Here is a 16953-nt window from a genome sequence, read left to right as displayed (position 1 = left end):
GACAAACCCTAATGAGTTTCTAAATGCTCACTCTTCTAAGGATGGAGAATCCTCTAAGAAGCCAAAAAACCTTGGTGTACTAGAGAAAGTCGACAGTTTTTCCATTTGGTCTTTAGTTGGAAAAAACCTTGATGAAATAAATTTGTTAATCTACATTATGTATGCCTATGTTAGCCAAAAATTAGTGGATAAGCCTAATGCTAACCGTGTAGATGTGCTTAATGCAATGACACATGGTTTTGTTGGTGAACTAGGACAATGGTGGATGTCTATACATCCTCAGATCAAATTAGCTATTGCCCACCATGATCATGTTACCCTCTTCTTTGAATTGCTTTTAGGTGAGCTTGTTGGTAACAAGCTAAATGATGTGGTGGAAGCTAAAGAAGCCTTCTTCAAGGCTAAACTTTGTGATCCTTGTCAATACAAGGATTATATGATCTACATGTGGGACTTGTTGTATGAAGGGATGGGTGCTCATGATGCATCAATGAAGGAACATCTTGTCTGTTCCTTTCTTGAACCGATACCGTTCTTGTGCAAGCAAAAAATGCAACATGAGAAAAGGGATTTTAATGACAATGTGGGATAGATCATAAAAACAATAGAGCAAACAATTGAAGAAGTCTTCCATTAGCAAAAGCTAATTTCTTTGCAACAAAAGTTTCCCTCAAAAGCTTGCAAGCATAATAGGAAATGCTACAACGACTTTGGCTGTGAGAAATGCAAATATTTCCCATGGAATAGTTCTGAATCTAGTTGGTGGAAATGTTTGTCTAGACATTCTTCTTCCAAACATTGCTGCCACCACTATAAATATTATCATAGATCTCATAAGAATGCTCATTACTATAAACAATGTGATAGAGAAAGAGACAACCGATACAACCACTGCCAATCCAAACAGAGGTACTCTTTGAAATCTATAAATGCTCTTAAATATTATATTTATGGAAGCACTAGCCACTTGGCTAATAAATGTCAACAAAAGGATAAGCAACAAGTCAAGAAGGAAGAAAAGCCAAAGTTAGCAAATCAACATCACTACCTTTTAGAGATTGATTCTCCAGTCTATGATTTAGATTCTACTAACTCAAAATCCTATACTTCTTTAGCTAGTGACATCTCTTCTACTGACTTAGACTACTTTGATTCGGAGTTTGATTCTAAGACAATGTTAGACAGTATAGATAGTGTAAGTGATTGGCAAGAATCTGTTTCTTTAGATGATGATTTCTCTATATAAGGTACTAGTGATAGTGAACATCCTAAAAGAAAAACTGAATTTGATGATTCTATCTTTGGAGTACAAACAGTGAATGCACACTCCATACTATCCCACTTTTCTTTCAATGGAAAAGAGAAATATTTCTTTGCTCTTTCTACTTCAAGACATGGTTCTCACAAGGAAAAGGCAAGCACAAGAAAACTTCCTTTGATGAGGAAGAAGAAGGTGGAAAAGCCCAGTCCTCTTCGGTTGACTCTGGGACATCTTCTTTTAAGAATAAGAAAAAACAAAAGGACAAAATCAAGGCTAAGTTATTCTCTAACCCACATGACTTTCCTTGTCATGGCACACTTAGTACAACTGATACATTGAAGAAAGCTGACATCTTTGTGCCTCACAAATTGGATAATATTCAAAATCCATGCATTGCGCAATAGTTTATTGATGAATTGACTAAAACCACAAAATTTACTTGTGGTGAATTGACATATATGATTAATGCTTTTCAAGCAATGCAAGTGGAGCTTCATTCCTTGTGCAAATTCTTCACGCGTACTATTCACTCCCAAAAGCACATAGCACAAGAAACTACCATTGTATTGAAGGATCTCCAATTCTCCCTCTTTGCATTATACTAGAACCCAGTCCAATTAACCCTATCGATCCTATCCGAGCTTCCTCTTCAAAACATAAACACGCTCTCAATCTACATGCATTGAATCTTCTTGAGGGTGGTGGACCTATTTCCATAGTTTATGTCAAACTAAGATGTGCAAGTAAATTTCAAAATTTCCTTGATGCCCTTGTCCATATTGGATTAATATTGATGAAGATGAAGCAATAGCCGTACTGCTTATAAGTGTAAATAAGGATTCATATGAGAATCTTGTGTCCACCCTAAGTAATGTTCCAATTCTCTCACTTAAAGATATTGATCATTCACTACTTGATGAAGAAAGAAAGTTAAAAGCAAGGATGCAAAGGAACACACCACCAACAATAGTCTCTTGTACACTAAGGGCACTTATGGAGAGCAAGATGCCGTGGTCGAGGACTCAGCACCAACAACAACAAGGATCCAATTATATATCATTACTATGGCAAGACTGGCCATACAACTAGTGAATGTTTCCACAAGAAAAGAGCACAACAGATGCAGAATGAGCACCACCAGAACCAATTCATGAATGAAGAAGAAGAAGAAGATGCTTCCACTACCATCAACAACTCTGACAAATTGTTCTAAAGAATTTTCATTATATCTTTCATATTTTTTCCCCATACTAGATCTCTATTTTTCCTTAGAGGACTTACTTTGTAAAAACCCTTGCCAAATATGTAAAGTTTCAAGCTTTAACTTGACTAGGCTGCCTATGAGCTAGTCTCCCGGGCCATGTTACCATGTAGGGGGGGGGGGGCAAAAGCCAGCAAGTGTAGGGACTCATCATTTAAGGGGGGTGTTGAGAAATAGACAAATGATGTATGCTCTAGGAAGAGATGTCGTGAATCCCATATGCACAGTGAGGAGAGTGGAACAACCCAACTCTTATAAAGCATTGTACTTGACTATCACATTCACAATGATGAATACAATATCATGATGCTTTCCTCTTTCAGTTAGTGTCACCTTCGAACATGTTCCTAGAAAAGATAATACTCTTGCTGACTTACTTTCCCATACTCATCACCCACCTTGAAAAGCATTACCAATGTAGCCACTTAACAATGTATATTCCTGAGCCATTATCTCTGTATCTTTATTTGGTGTGCATGCACTTGACATTGTACTAAATGCCTTGCCTAACTTTATTCTCCACTTTGTAAATGGAATGTTGACTCACACGGCACTTGCGGTCTCAACTCTCTCCTATAAATATTCATTGTAACACTCATTGAAGGGCAAGCGAACCAAAGCAAATACAAGCTCTCTTGCACTCTAGCTCTTAGCATGCTCACTAGCTTCTTGTGTGTACACTTGTGTGCTCTCCATCGTACTCCTTGTGTACTATATATATATATATATATATATATATATGTATATATATATATATATATGTATATATATATATATATATATATATATATATGTATATGTATATGTATGTATATGTATATATATATATATATATATATATATATATATATATATATATATATATGTATATGTATATGTATGTATATGTATATATATATATATATATATATGTATATGTATATATATATATATATATATGTATATGTATATATATATATATATGTATATGTATATATATAGGTGCAAAAGAAAAGGTTAAGTCCATTAAATTCAAATGTGTAAAGCTTGAAGAAATGGACAAATATGTTTGCAATGAAATCGATGAGCTTGCATGCTCTACTATCATGTTGACACTTTGAAGTCAATCTAGTTTAATGTAAAGGACATAGATGGTGATGCATATGGAGTTTGGAAAAAGTTGTGCAACCTCTGTGAAAAGTAAAGTGATGCATCTTAGGTTTACTACTTAGAGAAGCTAATTGATATTTTGTATGGAGTAACGGCCGCCCATGTCAAAATATTTGAATGATTTTAATATTGACTTAAGGTAGTTGTCTACTCAAAAGATTGAATTTGAGGATTCCATCAAGCCATGTTTTTGCTTCACATTGCCTAAAAGTTGGGATACTTTTAGGACAGATATTAGATGAAATTATATATAGGCGGCTTAGAAAGTAATGTCTAAGACATTACTTTTTGGCACTTAAAAGTATGCACTTATAAGTAGTTATAATATCAAAGAGAATTACTTGAATCCAATTAAAAAAAACTGATAATTTAGACTTGCCAAAATACTTATTCATTCAATGAAATGGAGAAAAAGGTTGGCAATTACAAGCTCATAGCCTTGCACTATGAGGGCTTGTAAGGACACTCTCTACTTGGAAGCTCTGTGTGTGTGTGTGTGTGTGTGTGTGTGTGATTCTGAGATGTTGCAGGTTCTCTTTGAGAGTTGTCTTACACACACACACACACACACTCTCTCTCTCTCTCTCTCTCTCCCTCCCTCCCTCTCTCTCTCTCTCTCTCTCTCTCTCTCTCTCTCTCTCTCTCGTCTTTGTTTTTTTCATTCTCTATCTTTGTATTCTCATGATCCTATAGAATTGTAATTATGGTTCTTCAAAAACCACTTCAACCTTGCATGAAAATTTTATTATATAGCAAGAAGAAAACACTCCTTACTGCCCATATATTCACTTTAAAATTTAGTTTTGATGATACTCAAACCTTCTCTAGTGTTAGAGAGCCTGATTCCATAAACAAATGCATTTATAAGTCTATTTGAAGCTCATGAACTTCATTGGATAGCATGTTCCACTATTTTGCCTTATCCTGGACAACAAAGATACTTAAAAATCACTCCTAAAACCCTCCTTCAAGACCTTTATCATAATCTTTGATGGCTTTCCCCTTTACCGCCCTAGCTTAAGAGCATCCTATTGAGCATAAAAAGCATATATCTCTCCTTCCCAACCTCACCACATTTTTTCCACAAGCAAGCTGAAAATTTTGTGCTAGTTTTTTTCCCTTTCTAGCGCTGTCCACGACTAGCTTCACACAAAAGTCTCCCTTTTCTCCTTCTTACCTTTTGCATGTTCACTATATTTGGACACTTTGCCCTTGTCCCGTTAGTAGTGGACATTATCTTGGGCACTCACTTATTCTTGAGATTTTTGGCCATAACCATTTACAACCTTTACAAAGTACATGGTCATTGACTTGACAAGTATATTAGATGTCACATTTATCTGACACTTGACAAGTCTTGGATTTATCCTGAACTATCATTCAAACGCCCATATAGTCTTTAAGACATAATTAATTTTCATTTTCCATGCTAAATACTAGTCATGATTCATATATGAAATGATAGTGTTTCTATAAAATCTATAAGTTTTACTAAGTGGACACACTATCATGACATCAGACCACTTCTTAGTGGTAGGGGACCACTTGTAAACCTTAGGTTACCTATTGTAAGTGGTAAATGTGCCTCTTGTTGGTGGTAGTGCAACAATGTCAATGGCAGCAACTGTTTGTGAGTTGTAGCATACCACTTGTATCTAGCTCCAATAAAATGAAAAGCTAGTTCAAAGATAGAAAAGAATGGTGTATGAAATAAAGTAGTAATTCAAAGGAGACAAAAAAGAGTCATTGCACACCACTTGTAACAAGCTCCAATAAACTAAAAATTTGATTCAAAGACAAAAAGGAGTGGCATATAAGCACAATGATAAAGTACTTTAGAAATATGTAGAAATATTTGAGCAAGACAACATTGTAAATTGTTACAAACCAGTATACTAAATTGTCAAATTAAGTAACAAACCATCAGCTTCCCTTGCCATTGCCAAGTGATATTTGGTTGTATATAGGTTTCTTTTGTAGATTCTAACCAGCTTGGCAACTTCAACTATGCTTATATTAGAGCTTTGCCCTCTACTTTCACCATTCACTAACATCATTGCTTCAAAAACAAAGACATACTAAAGCAAAAAATTACATTTGGAAATGACAAAGACTAGTATATAGTAAATATTTCAAAACTTCTTAGCATTGCAACACAACCAGCAAGTGGTGCAAATCACCAAAACCAAGTTGTACTACTAATAAATAGTGGTATGTATAAAGAAAATTAGTACTTGAGACTCTTCTAGAAGGTGAAATGAATGTTTTGCATATGAACATCGAGCAACTCTTTCACTACAAATATCCTTTCTATTGGGGGCACCTTTGTCTTATTCATCCAAAACGGAAAGACTAAGTCTTTAATAGTTTCAATGATGTGGGCTCTCCATCCATCTTGTTTATGACATGCAAATACAAGGAAGAAACCATCAACTTCACTCACCATTGCTAAGTGTTGTTTTGTTGTTTCTTTTGTGGATTCTCATAAAGCTTGGCATCTTATGGTATGTTGGTGTCAATGCTTTACCCCTCACTTTCTCCATTCATCAACATTGTCGTCACTAAATTTTCACAAAGAATTCATCTAAAGATCTTGGAATCTTCACATGATGGAAAGTATTGCAAATGTTTCTCTACATATTTGATTCCAACTCTTTTGACTTACTTTGCATAGCATGGAAGAAGGGATGCTGAAGAACTTCATTGAATATTTTTTTTCTTAGCACATGCATCCATTCCAATTGTTAATTCCTCAAAGTGTTATACCCTAGATTGACATATCCTACATTTGTTTTGTTCATCCAATGCCCCATTATTGCCTTCTATCCTAGAGTTTACCATTGCTCCTTGTTGCTTCCGCTTTTGAGAAGCACAATTTTCAAGCTTTGTTTTTTCCGCATTAAAGTTTAGTGTCTCTATTCAATGATGGGGAGTTCATGGAGGGTTCAATTTTTGAAAGAGATTCCCCTACAAGACCAACAAGAAAAATCATTAGTAGTAGATGCTCATTTTACATGGAAACATGAAAAACTTATTAGACTGATTTGTAACAATACTAGCTATTCATATAGGATGCAATGGTACCTCAAGGAGGACGTAAAAGAGGAGCCAAGAGACTGCATCCCAAAATAATGTAGGACTCTCTCTCTCTCTCTCTCTCTCTCTCTCTCTCTCTCTCTCTCTCTCTCTCTCTCTCTCTCTCTCTCTCTCTCTCTCTCTCTCTCTCTCTCTCTCTCTCTCTGAGTGTATGTAAACGCACGCATATGTGCACATTACTTGTGGTGCTTCCACAGGATTCTTACATGCCAATCATCTGAGAGAGGGAGAGGGAGAGGGAGAGAGATAAGGAGTTGAGAGATATCTCAAACAAAATGCTTTCAAAGAGAAAGCTCGAAGAGAGGACGAGAGTAGATTGTGTGTTAGGCAATCATTCCGAGTGTATTTCCATGCCTATGATTTGGAAATATTATATGGTTGTATTGAGATGTACTACCAGACCATATATGGGACAGAATCATTGGATTGTGCCTCTATCATTGTCTTTCACTTCATCTAAACACTTAACACTCTTTCTTTCTTCTTATTCCTTGTCTCACTCTCACCAAACCCTTGTGTCACTGTATAGCCCTATGGTAGACCTTCTACCTTGCATGCTCCAAGGTTGGTAAACCTGACATGAAGGTTAATGAAAGGAGAATTGAGATGGGTGATTCTTTAGGAGCTTTAGGATCAAGTGCAAGTGATGTATTGTAGCAAGTGGCTCAACCTTTGAATGTGTTGTATCAAACACATTAGTAGCAATATCAACAACAACAACAGTAGTGGCAAAAACAACAAAGAAGACATGATTCTAAGAAGTTTGAGCCTGTAGCTATGAATGCTTTGTAGAGGTAGTTGAACAAGAGATAGAGTAATTTAATGCGAAGAATGTATTGGCTTAACTGCAAGTATATGCATAAAAAATGGATTTTTATGGGATTCCTTACTATACATGGAGTTCGTAGTTTTTTCGTCATCTTACTGTACAAGCATTGAAAGAGTGACTTGTATATTTATATAGCCAAGATTCAAATTGGACTATGTTTAAGAAAGCTATCAGAGATGAGTTTTTCCTTGAAGAAATTAGTTTAGTAATATGCAAATCTTTCATGGATTGGGTAGATAGACCCAATAAAGGGCTTGCACAATTAGAGCTTTGATGTGTAAATTTAAAAGCCAATATGCTACATACATTAAAAGGATACTTGAGGAGCGTATCCTTGGTAGCAAGGTTGAGTTTATACTTGGTGAGGTACTTGGAATACTAAGTAAGAATTTCATGATGAAATAATCAATATAATAAAAAAGGCAGTTTGTGGGATAGCCTATTCAAGTATTGATGCATGTTGATGAAGAATTGGATTCACAAGTTATTAATAAGGAATCTCTTGATGATTTCATTGTTGTCATAAAGTAGGCTAAGTTGAAAATGGGGTGATTAAGGATGCAAAGAATGATGTATTGGCTGAGAATGTCACTATGAGTAGCACTACTCATAGAGAAGTTATGCAGTAGTAATGTCATAAGAAGAGGAAGGTAGTTTTATTCCTAGAAGTCATTAGTTGCACATAGATTGGGCAAGTGCTACAATTGAAATGGTTGTGAAGACAGGTGAATGGGAAAGTCCATGTATTACATTATTGGATCATGGGTCTGAAATCAATGTTATGACACACATTTTGTATGAGAATGGCAATTGGCCAGTGGATGTAGACCATGGCTGGAGAATGGGATTGCAAATAACTTGCCCGGTGAACTTTGTGCTTCATGCCTCAATGTATGGGTGAATATTGGTGATATGCATGATGATTAGTATTTCTTTGTACATGATACTTGTAGTTATCTGGTTACCTTAGGAAAACCATACATTATGGCAACAAGGATGGAGACAAAACTGAAGGATAATGGGTCTTCATATGCTTGTGTTAGAAGCAGAGATGGAAAAAGTGTAGTACAATTCTTAACTACGTGTGTTAATCATCTACGTAATAGAGAGACTCTCAGGGATTATCCAATGCCATCAAATACCAAGGAATTTAAGGGTTATTAGATGGCACTACTATAAAAGGGGGCTATGGTAGTACTATTCCGAGGATGTTTGTGCCTCTTGATAAAGGGGAAAATATTTTTACTATTGGTTTTGATGTATGGATAGAAAATGTTTCTAGAAGATTCTAGAGAATTGAAGCTATATGTAGGGATGATGCATGTGTATAATTGCATTCTAGGGATATTTTATGGGCTAATTTTTACTGATACTTTGGTTGAAATTACACCAGCAATTAATGCTAAAAATATGCGTGAAAACTGTGTTATACATGTATGTTCTTTGGACACGTTTGAAGTCACAAAATATTTTTTTGTATGGGAATGTAAAGGGCTACAAAATTGGGGTTGAAACACTTGTAGAGATGGAGTATAAAATTGTTGACCAAAAGAAGAAGTTGATTTTCCTTTACCCCTTGACAATGATTACATGTATGAGATACCCTCCAAGCAGCCAAGTTTAGGGGATTTGAAAGGGGTTGGGCATAAATTCATTGTTGATATATTAAAGGAGTTGAAAGTTGGGAGTGATGAGCTTCTCCTACTTGTAGAGAAAGAATGTTTCATGAAAAAGTTGGCAAATCATGGAAAAGCTTTTACAATTCAGTATGTTAAAAATTGGTTGTATTGATCCAATTGTTATGGCTCCCATGGTCATTTTTATAGTGCTAGATATGCCATGGAATTTAAGGCCAATTTATGTGCCTCAAGCCTATTTGCCTAAGTTGATGGAATTTTTAAACGAGAAGATCATGATAAAAATTCTGGAGCTATCTTTAGCTCCATATTCTAACCATTGATTTATTATATTGAGGAAAAATGGAATATTGCACTTCATTCAAGATATGTAGTCAGTCAACAAAGTTATGATATAAGGAATGTTGGTGCAGGGGCTATTGTAGATGAGTTTGTAGAAATATTTACCCTAACAAGGCTTGTTGAGATGATAAGCTCAACATGTGTAAACATTGATGATGGACCACCTAGTTAGATGGGTCCACATGTCTACACTTAGCACGTTGGTAATCATTATGACTCTTACATAGCCACTGGCTCATCACATTATATTTGGTTTGTTACACCTATCTATAGCTAGTATAGTTATAGTGCTAGTTGATTAGTATAGTCCGTTATATACTATTTGACCTAGTAGGCCACTTTTCTTTATATTTTACATTATTTATACTTTGCGTACATTGAAAAGTGTATGAAAGAAAAAGAAGAAACTAGCAAGAAAATGTTTTTCCCTCCATCTCTCTTCTTATGTTCTTGAGTGAGCTTCCTCTTGGGTGTATGGTATGTGTTTGGTGCAAAGCTCAAGCAAGTCCCTTCGTTACATGATTCGTAATATGATATTAGAGCTACACCACTCATAGAGGCTAGTCTTGGAAGCTAAAGTAAAAGAGAAGAAGTAAGGATTCAAGTAAACAACTAATGGGTAAAAAGCTCTTCAATTCTTCCACTCTTTCTCTTGGATAGTGCTTATGGAGGCACTCAAAACATGATAGAGCAAAAATCTGAGATTGCTGTGAGATTTAGTATACAAGCAAAGCACTGTATATTCTAAGATAAGCTCTCTAGGGCTTGCTTACTACTTTTGTGGCTATTTGAGGTTGTTCATGCCCCATTTTAGGCCCATAAGGTTGTGAACAATAATTTTGGGATATTGTGATTGCGATTGTGTCAACCAAAAATGAGTGCACAGATTATAGATTTTGAAATTGTAAGTTTTGAGATATTTGCCAAGAAGTAAACACAAGTTTTATCTACAAATAAATTGCATATTACATGTACTATTATGTAGTTATGAAAAAAGGCTACTTGGTATGTTGCTATACACTTATTGTGAAATGTTATAGAAGACTTGCTTGTTGTTTTATATCACGTTTGTGATAATGGTAGAAAACAACAAAAATCTCAAATTTGAGAAGTTGGACAAGAACAATTACCTGTCATGGAAATTTCATGTGACAAACTTTCTTATTGAAAAAGACATCTTTGAGTTCGTTTCAGGTGAAGAAAAGGAGCCAGGGTTGAGTGACCTTGCAACTACATATGAATTAAAGGCATGGGAAGAATGGAATGCAAAAGAAAAAAGATAATGTATTGGCTATTTGTAGTCATTGATAACACTATGTTAGCATATATCAGAAATGCAAAAACTTTACATGCAATATGAACCATGTTTGAAAATATATTTTCTATGAATACAAAGGTACATAATATTTAGCTTAAGCAAGAGCTGAATACTTTGAAGAAAGAAAAAATGTCTATCAATGAGTATGTTTTGAAGGTGAGGAGCATTGTTACAGTAGATGCTTTGGCAATAATTGATGTAATGCTTGATGATGATAATTTGATATCATCTACTTAGGATGGTCTTAATAATGAAAAGTCTTGAAAATTATTTGTTAATTCTATGTATGTATGGAAGCAATTTCCAGATTATGATGAGTTAGTCTCTCTCATGAACACTTGAGAGACCAACATATAGGGTAAATCACCAAAAAAAAGTGGTGAACATGTCCAAGCATTCTCCTCTAGTTCAAAAGGAAACGTGGCTAGTTCTCTTTAAGAGGTTGTGGTATGGGATTTTCTTATGATAACTAACAAAAAAAATTAAATCAATACTTTAGTGATATGCAGGTTTTAGGATGCTGTGGTAAATTTAAAGGCAAGAAAAGCTCTAGCGGAAGAGGTTGATGGCAAAACAGAGGTTCTAGAAATTCTGATATTGTTTGTCATTATTGTGGCAAAATATATCATATTGCAGGCCATTGTTATCCTAAGAAGAATGATATCCATAGCGGTGAATTGTAACAAGGAAACTTTGCATTGTCTTCATGACAGAATGAAGACAAGCAATACTGTTACAAGAAGGGAGATACATGACAATGTATGGTACGTTGATTCACATACATCTAATCATATGACCAACCATATTGAATGGTTTGGAGAGATACAAGATTTATAAAATCTAGGTTATGTATAGATGGGTGATGATGATGATTCAGACCACCCAATTTCACACATTGAAAATTTTTCCTTATCCTTGTATAATGGTCAGATAAAGAGTCTATCAGATATATTACATGTGCTATCTATCACAAAGAATTTAGTGTCTATTGGTTAGATGGTAAAGCAAGCCTGTAGGTTTGACTTAATACCAAATGTTATTTTGTGGAAGATTTTAATGATAAGTGTTGGTTGGTCGCAAAATGAAGTAGAGTTTGTTGCATGTTTACTTTAGATGTTAGTATTCTTGCTATGAATATTGTTATGTATACTAAAGAAAAAGGAGTGGTTGCAAACATTGAAACATGGCACAAATGTATTGGACATGCAAATATGCAAATACTAAAATTAATGCAGTCCAAAGGGTTGGTTATAGGGTTGCCTGCTTTTAGAGTTGTAGAATTTCATAAAGTATGCAAAGCATATCAGTTTGGTAAGCAAGCAAGATAACCTTTTTCACATGATAGAGATGTGAGCAGGAATTTCTTGATATTGTGCAAAAATAGATGTTTTGGGGCCTAACAAAACATATCTCTTTGGTGGTAGCAAATATTTTGTCACGTTTATTGATGATTATTCAAGAAAGTTACTAAAGAAAAAGAGTGATGTGTGTGAGCATGTCTACATTGGGCTTGCTTTACTATTAGACACTTTGGTTCACTTTGAGTTGTAATACTTTCGGATTTTATTGTGGAGCTTTGCCTTTTAGAGATTGTGGGATCTCTCTATATGCTCACTGTTTTGCACACATTGTTCTTGTAGTTATTGATTGCTATGGGTTGATCTTTATTTAATTTTTGGATAATACTTCCTCTTGCCAAACAAGTTGTCAATCATGGATACATGCTTTGTTATGTACTGAGCTTTAGTGTTCATGAGCAGTGAGTTGGTTGCAACTTGGTAGATCTTGTTGTTGCTTGGAGATCTCTTATGTACAGTTAGCTTATGTACTTGGTTACCCATGGTTCAAGATGCATCTATATGTCTAGCACATTTTGGATTCTCTCACAGTATTTGGTACTTGGATTTGTATGCTCTTTATTGGTCAATGCTACTTGCATTGTAAGACATGTTGCTATTTGGACTTTCCTAGCAATGGGAGCATTTTATCGTGGATATTTTTCCACATTTGACCTTCATTTACTATAGTTCTATGGATAGTAATATTGTGATTTAGCTTTGAGTTATTTGCATGAGGACAAAAACTTGTCTTGGGCCCTTTAATACTATTATTTTTTGGACAATAGTAAGTTGCTTTGTACTCCTCCTATTACATATACTTTTGGCTCAATTATGGGGTTTTTTATTTGAAATTATCCCATATTCAATTTATTTTTCAATCATAACGGTAGATTCTTCTAGTGCTTCTAGGGATAGTGCTATTTTCAACATTGATAAGCTAGATGGTAACAACTTTAACTACTGGAAGACATAGATTTGGAAAGTTGGTCCAAAAGAAGCAGGTTAAGCCATTAAATTGCAAATGCATAAATCCAAAAGACATGGATATTGATGTTTGGGAGAAGCTTGATGAGGTATGCAAGTCCACGAGTATTTTTATTTATCTAAGCAAGTATATTCTAATGTCATTGAGACTACTAGTGATGCATGGAAGTTATGAAAGAAAATATGTGATCTTTGTGATAAGGAAAGCTCAGGATCACAATTGTTTTAGCTCAAGAAGCTGTCAACCTTTGTATGAAGGAATACATTTCTATGTCTACTCATTTGAATGAGTTATACTCTATTTGTAGAGCTAGCTTATATTGTAGAAGATTATCTTTAATGATAATATTAAGTCTATTTTTTGTCACTCTCCTTGAGTCATGGGATACATTTCATACTACCATTCTTAGATTTAGAGAGACCTTTACTCACTAAAGAGGGTAATGAAAAAGAAAGTATGTTTTTCCATCCTATGCCTCTCATGCTCTTATTATTAGAGTTAGAAATGATGCTAGAGGCAATTGCGACCATCATGGTAGAGACCTTCATTAGAATAGGTCTAAGTCTAGATCTTATAGACAAGCTCATAGTAAATCTTGCAATCCTAACTCTTCTCTTGCATGCCATTTTTGTGGGAAATATGGACACATATAGCCACAATGCCATAAGATGCATCAGGATGATAAATGTGATAAAGGAAAAATAAAAGTGCACAATAATGCTAAATCAATAAATGATCAATGTATTTCTAAGTACATTGTCAAGATTAAAGAGATTGATGCATTGGATTACAATTTAAATGATTACATATTGTCTACTTCTTCACTTGGTGCTACATAGTTGATTGATGGGTCAATTTTCACTCTTAGTATTGGTTACTTAATTTGGGGGCTTCCTTTCATATGAACCCACATCATAGTTGTTTTATATCTACCGTACTATCTCAAGTTCTATGTACGACTGAAAAATGACCATTTATGTGATGTTATTGGCATTGGAGATGTACATTTCTAGTTTCCTACATGTACTTCTTTTGTATTGCATGATGTATGTTATATCCTTGCTTTGACAAAAAGCCTTATCTCTATTGGAGAATTGGATGGTGCTAATTTTCATACACCTTTTGGTGATTCTGCTTGAAAAATCACTCGTAGCAACCTCATTTTTTATAAAGGTGCCAACATTTGTAGTCTCTATCCTTTGCTTGTTTTTGGATTTACTGATCATGTATTGGCCACCATTGATCTTCCTTATGTATCTTTGTGGCATCTTGCATAAGGCACATTTTGACTCATTTGTAGTATCTCCCCCTACTTTTCGTTTTATTCTTGTGATCATTGTTTACATGGTAGGCATACTCATAATACGCTCATAAGAAATTTGGCTCTACGTGCATGGGTGAGCCCTTGGCTCTTGTTCATTTGGATGTTTATGGTCCCATGCCTTGTCAATGGTCCTAAGTATTTTGCCACATTTATTGATGACTTTTCACATAAAGTCTAGGGCTATCCTATCAAGTAAAAATAAGATGTTTTAGCTTGCTTTCAATGCTTTGTTGCTTTGGTTGAAAACCAATCTGGACATAGGCCAAAATACCTAAGATTAGATAATGGGGATAAGTATGTATCACGTGTTTTTGACCGGTTTTATGATAATCAAGGATTTAAGCATCAGTTGATCACCCCTTATACCCCACCCTAGAATGGAGTTGCAGAGTGCATGAATAGGAGCATTCAGAAGAGAGTTCATACTATGCTTAGTCATGTAGGCTTACTCCATTAATTTTGGGTTGAGACACTTATTGCTACAATTTATTTGATTAATAGATCCCCAAGCATTGCTCTTGGTAATAAAGTTGTAGAGATGGTATGCTTTGGCGAGCCTCCTTTCTACACACTCTTGAGAGTCTTTGGATGTAAGGCATTCTACCATATTCCCAAAGATAAGTGTAACAAGTTGGATCCAAATTCTATTAACTACATATCTTTTAATACGGTGATACAAGTGTGATGGCTATTGTCTTTGGGATCCACATGCTAGGAAAGTTATCCCTAGCCATAGTGTCATATTTCATGAGGATAAGATGCATAAAAAACCTGAGTAAGTGATTAAGGTATGTAAGATTATCTTTTAGGAGGAACCTCTTATTACTGTATAGACATCCCTCATTAGACAACTTGCAAGTACTATTGATGCTTCAATGGCCCAGGATCTACCTATTGTACAGGATCATGTTGATGGGAGAGGCCCAAATGTACCAGCTCTACAGCTAGTTTTGCAATGCTCTACTAGATCCTCACATCCTCTTAATCTCTATGACTCCTCTATGCATTCTATCATGATGACAAATACTAACAAGCCCCTTACTTATAAGGAGGCTATACATAGAGGTGGGAGTTCTTCTTGGGAGAGGGCTATGCAATTTGAGTTTGACTCATTGTAGAAAAATATACGTGGGATTTGATTTTCTTGCCTATTGGAAAATAAGCATCATCGTGCAAGTTGGTCTATAAGCTTAAGAGTATCCTTGGTTGCCCTAAGCCAACATATAGGGCCTACTTGGTTTCAAAGGGTCTTAAATAAGAAAAGAGAGTTGACTTTGATGAGATATTCTCTTGTGTGGTCAAAGTGTCTACCCTTTGCTTGGTTTTGCCCTCGGTTGCATAGTTAGATATCTACTTGTTCTGGAATGATATTAAGATGGCTTTCTTACATGTATACCTACATGAGGACATTTATATGTAGTAGAGTAAGGGCTTTGTGGAGAAGGGAAAGAAACACTTAATGTGCAAGTTGAGAAAGAGCTTCTATGGACTTAAGCAAACACTTAGGAATAGTATCATAAGTTTGATACCTTCATTAATTCACACTCTTACTACCACAACACTATGGCTTTGTATCTCTAAACAAATAAGGCCCATGATGGTAGCCTTATTACTTTGTTACTCTATGTTGATGATATGTTGATTGGAGTACTCATGATGAGTTAATGAGTTGGATGCTTTAAAGACTCTGCTTAAGAGGAGCTTTGAGATGAAGGACATGGGGTACGCTTCTCATATCTTGGTACATGTATTATACACAATTTCTCTAAGGGGATTCTCTACTTGTCATAGAAGGAATATATTCATTGGATACTTAAATGGTTCAATATGCAAGGTGATAAGCCCATTGGCATCCCTTTACCTTCTCATATGAATGTCAGTTATATAGATTATTCTTAGTCAGATGATGAAAAGTCCAAGATGGACAAAGATTCCATATGCATCCATAGTGGATAGCTTGATGTATGCCATGATAGCACTAGACCTAGCATAGCATTTGTAGTGGGAGTTGTGGATCATTATATGGTAACACTTGCCTGGTGACAATGAGACATTATGAAGGGTATCATGAGATAACTTAAGGGCATTGTAGACTTGTGCCTTTGTTATGGCCACTATGATACTACTGGAGTCATGGGCTACATTGACTTAGTTTATACAAGATATGTAGATAGTAGGAAGTCTCCACATTTGGCTATGTCTTCACTTTTGTTGAAGGTGATCTTTCATAGATGTTTAGGATATAGAAATGTACAGCCTTGAGATAGAGTACATTGCAACCACTAGGGCTTACAAGGAGGCCCTATTGTTATTAGATTGTTGTGAACCTTAGTATTACTTCTATAGCTCCTACCCTATATTCAAATTCTATGAGTGCTATCAAATTGGCATGTAATCTAGTCTTTCATGCA

The sequence above is a fragment of the Lygodium microphyllum genome, chromosome 3 (assembly GCF_053477565.2).
Source record: "Lygodium microphyllum isolate KBCC chromosome 3, Lygodium_microphyllum_v1.1.10, whole genome shotgun sequence".
Lineage (NCBI taxonomy): Eukaryota > Viridiplantae > Streptophyta > Polypodiopsida > Schizaeales > Lygodiaceae > Lygodium > Lygodium microphyllum.
This window is presented reverse-complemented; position numbering follows the sequence as displayed.